At 42.1% G+C, this 4,957-nt stretch overlaps 1 long non-coding RNA gene across 1 annotated transcript; it reads right to left on the minus strand.

Annotated features, from left to right (window-relative positions):
• Positions 1-3,014: 3,014 nt before the first annotated feature.
• On the minus strand, positions 3,015-4,278 carry LOC311042937. Its single transcript, XR_014600559.1, has 2 exons — positions 4,125-4,278; positions 3,015-3,113 (listed from the first exon to the last, which is right to left on the minus strand). It is a non-coding gene; the product is annotated as an uncharacterized lncRNA (long non-coding RNA).
• Positions 4,279-4,957: the final 679 nt, after the last annotated feature.

Below are 4,957 nucleotides of genomic sequence, written 5' to 3' on the forward strand. Positions count from 1 at the left end.
AAAGAAATAGTGTTCAGAGAAGTAAAAAAAAAAACTAAAAACAAAAAAACATTTATGTGCAAAGATGTGCCATTCAAATCATATGAAAAAAATGTAATTGAAAAGGTTACACAGCATGACTTTAATACTGAGGATTTGCAGGTGCAGTGTCACGCTCTCTGTGGTTCCAGAGGCATTTTGAGATGTACTATATTCCTGACAGTGAATGGAGCCTTGTGCCTGGCCAACCAGGCCGCTGTTCCAGGCCTACGGAATAGATAGCTGTGGTGTGTGTGTGTGTGTGTGTGTGTGTGTGTGTGTGTGTGTGTGTGTGTGTGTGTGTGTGTGTGTGTGTGTGTGTGTGTGTGTGTGTGTGTGTGTGTGTGTGTGTGTGTGTGTGTGTGTGTGTGAGTGTTTGAGCGTGTGAGCGTGTCCTCCAGTGTGTTGGCGGAGCGTCAGAGATAAACATGTATGGAGTTTGGGGGTGCAGGGGATGCAGGGTGAACAAGGCTGAAGAAGCCATTTGGATTAGTGCCGCTCTATCAACACCACTACAGCCACCAGGATTATACATGCACACTGACTCTCTCTCTCTCTCTCTCTCTCTCTCTCTCTCTCTCTCTCTCTGCATGTTTCTCTCTGTCTGTCTGTCTGTCTCTCCCTCTGTCTATCTTGCTGTGTCTCTCTGTCACTTGTTAATTTTTGTTTGCATACAATGCCACACACACACACACACACACACACACACACACACACACACACACACACACACACACACACACACACACACACACACACACACACACACACACACACACACACACACACGTATCAACACATCTGCCTGCAATGCATACATCCACACAAGCTGTCTGTGACACACAGTTTTTTTTGTGATGAGACTGTGTGTGGGTCACTCCACCTGTGTTAGGATTAAAGGATTTACAGCTAGGGGACCTGGCCTACACCCCATGATAGAGAGACATACAGTGAGAGAGAGAGAGAGAGGGGAGGCTGGAGAAGATGAGAGATAGGAAAGGAAAGGATATGGCTTTTGGTCATTGAATGAGGAATAAACATAATGTGTGTGTGTGTGTGTGTGTGTGTGTGTGTGTGTGTGTGTGTGTGTCTATATAATACTGTCAAAATGAACATGTTAAAGGTTTCATGACTTTAAGATTTACAAAACATTAAAGTCTTCATCATGGTCCTTCAAACTTGTATTACAATGTTTTAACTGAACAATCCATTCCAGTGAGCCATGGCAGGGTTTTTTCTCTCTGTGTTCTGAGGCCTTTTCAGCTGCAAAAAAGAAAAAAAAAAAGATTTGCCTCCGGGTGTCGCTGTTGAATGATTTGGCCTGTCAATCATCGCCTCTGCTCCACCCCCCCCAAAGGAGAAGGATAGGGGAGGGGAGGAGAGGGGCGGGATTAATGGACTATGACGTCAAAGTCCAGGGGCCAATCCCAGCCGTTTTGTTTGCCTAATTATTCAGAAAACCACAGACAATCCACTGAATGTTCAAAGTTCAGGTTTTTTGGTTGTAATTTAGGTCATACTGTAAAACAAAACCAAAATTAAAGGAGCACTTCACCCCTGGAAGAACTTTTGTAGTATAATATTTGTAGTAGATAACAGTAGCAAATTTTGAAATTTGCACCCTATGGCCAGAACAATATAGAAGTATGTGTTTTTGACTGGGGTTTGACTGGACTGCAGTATTACTACAATGACCATAATGCTTTGGGGCACTGCCCTTCCTTGATGGGAGGGGAGAATGCGTGGGGGTGTGGTCTACATTGTAACTTTCCCCTCCCAGTTCTCACTACAACAACATCAACACATGTTGATGTTGTCATCAACCAGTGTTGCCATGTCTGCTTATTATAAGCGACTCTGGGACTTTGTAAATATTGGTAGTTGAGGGTTAATTTTTTTGGGCTTGTTTTTAAATACATAGATAAAATAATTGTGTACTTGTCCACGGACCCTCATCTGAAATTATAATTTCTGCCAAGAACCCCTGTACCAGATTTGTGTTGTTAAAATGTTTCAAAAATATTCCATACATTTAGTGCTTTTTTTACTCAAGGTTTCTTAGAAAATAGCAGATCTACAACCTCACAATGCGTCACATCGCTACGCGTTGTGAGCTTGTAGATCGGCAATTTTCAAATAGCCCATGTCTAGGTATCAAGTGCTCTTGGCCTATAGGTATTTTCTTTTGGGCTTGTTTTCATAGATCTGGTTGCTTATTTCTCTCACAAGATCTGGCAACACTCAATCTTCGCTGCTGTTGTATTGTATTCTGTATTGATTGCATCTTTTAGCAAACTAAATATCATGTGTAAATTAGCAGAGTAGCACAAAGTGTGTGTGTGTGTGTGTGTGTGTGTGTGTTCAACATTCCTTCCCAGTTCCCACCATGAAGACAGTCCGGTGCTGGTGATGTCCATCTAGTCGGGACATCCATGGCGTTGAGGCATAGTCAACAATATAATAAAACAAAACGTTTCATACTCATGTCATGCATTTTCCCTTATTTCTGAGAACATAATGTTTCACTGTCATTTACAGTTATATTCTTTGGACTAAACTTGGCCATTACTTTAGAATAGATGACATGCTAATGTTCAAATACTCTTGTCATACACAGCCGAATCGTTTTCTTTTTATTTTCAACTGAGACAGTTTCATGCTTTCAATTGGTGTATATGGATAATGTTAGGTTTTACTATAGCCTATTGTATCTAAGACCAGTAAAGTTGAATCCAACGTGCTGGGGTCCCCAGAAAAATAATGATTGCATGTCGAAGTAAATACTAAGAGAATGAACAAGAGTTTTTCACTATTATATCTGTAATGCTTACAAGTCATGTAATTATGTACCATATTCTGCCAAATGAAAGACCATCTCCAATCCTATATCATGAAACAGTTCAAAAGAACCCTTATAGATTTGGGTGTTCATACATTTTGTCATTATAAATGCTTACACAATGTAGAATATACCAATGAGTAGAGCAAGCAGTGTGTAAATGTAACCGTTTTATTTAGAAAAATAATATATATGGCTGTAGTCCCAGGTCTTCAACAGCAGTTCCATTTTTGCAGGCTGATGACGACTTTCTGTCCTGTCATTGGAAAGAACACATTATATTAGACTTGTAGTTTACATGGATATCATCCGACGTGATACATAATTTATTCTTAGTTGCATGCGCACCGAAAATAGCAGACCTACAAGCTCACAAAGTGTTGAGTCCGCGACACGTTGTGAGCTTGTAGATCTGCTATAAGGCGGGGACAAACGACGCACCCTTTTCTTTTTCCCTCCCTGCACAGAGATTAATTAATTTCATGTAACCATACTTTTTTTGTGAACAAGAGACACTTGTCCTCTCCCATTACCCGCAGTCCGTTTTAATTTTAGTGAAACGAGTCGAACGCAATCAGTAAGTAAAGTGACGTTGTGCTACTCTACGCACACGGCCGTCAGTCGGGACGAAACATGTCAGTCATGGCGGAGCTTCAACCTGGTGTTTGCACTTTCTACATGTACAGACCGTACATCTACATAAACGTTCAAATTTCAAATATAAAGTGCTGACCTCATGCCACGGATGTTACAATTTGAATCGGGTGGGTCTAAGTACCAGTATCTTCCGTATTGTTTAATAAAAAGCATTTTAATCCAATCGGTGGCCATTTTCTCCTTATGCTTTCAATGACGCGACCCTATCGGTTGGGATGTGTATTGCACTCTGATACATTATACATCTATGAGAAAATGGCCACCGTTCGGATTTAAATGTTTTTTTATTGAACAATATGGAAGATACATGTACTTAGACCCATCCGATTCCAATTGTAACATCTGTGGCCACGGGGTAAGAATTTAATATTTGAAATATGAACGTTTATGTAGATGAAAGGGCTGTGAATGGAAAAAGTGCCAACACCAGGTTGAAGTTCCGCCATGACAGTCATGTTCCAAAACAAAGACATGGGTTTCCGAGGCTACATCAAAGTCAACAATGACAAACGTTCCGTTCACGCCAGGCTCCACAAGCTAGTTTAGTCTACCCAAGGGATACAACATGAGATTATAGTGATAGTGGCAACTTTACAGCATGTTTACTTACTCGAGAGACAAGCGTCCACCGTCCACGGTCCGTGTACATTGTCAGTTCCACTAAGAAACATCCCCGACGGGTTGTTGCTCCTCACTGCCCGCCTTAGCTGCGTGTGGGTCCGGGTACTAAAGTATAACTCTGATATGTTTACACACGCCATGACAGTACATGTGTGAGGTAGCTAATGGGAGTTGCCGAGTGGGGAAATGTTTGGGAGACACCCTGAGGAGCCGGTCCTTTGAACCATGGGCGTTGGTTTGGGTTTGAACTACACCTGTAGTCACCTGCAGTATGTAGTGCGGACATAAGGTGAGACACGGCTGAAAACGTCATTTTCCGCGTCATTTGACGCTTTCAGCCGTGTCTCACGGATCAAACGGATCAAAAATCTAAAAACACAGATACAACACAAAAAAAACACCAGGATCATGTTTATGGGGTCCTAGACTTCATGAAAAAAGGTTTTGGGTGAAGTGTCCCTTTAATGTCACGAAACCTTTAAACACGTGATGAATTCAACATCAACGATAAAGATGTGATTGCATCAATGTGGGCTGTATTAAGTATACCACCAGAAGTGTCATTTGCTTAGTCTCGCTCTGGCAGCCACACACACACACACACACACACACACACACACACACACACACACACACACACACACACACACACACACACACACACACACACACACACACACACACACACACACACACACACACACACACACACACACACAGAGAGAGAGAGAGCATGCCCCACCTCTCACTCACAGTGCGGCTCTCAGCTTGCTAAACGAGATTGATTGACAGATGTGAGGCCAGGTACAGTCAGACCCCTGG

Source organism: Gymnoscopelus microlampas, assembly GCF_963454915.1.
Source record: "Gymnoscopelus microlampas genome assembly, chromosome: 4".
Taxonomy (NCBI): domain Eukaryota; kingdom Metazoa; phylum Chordata; class Actinopteri; order Myctophiformes; family Myctophidae; genus Gymnoscopelus; species Gymnoscopelus microlampas.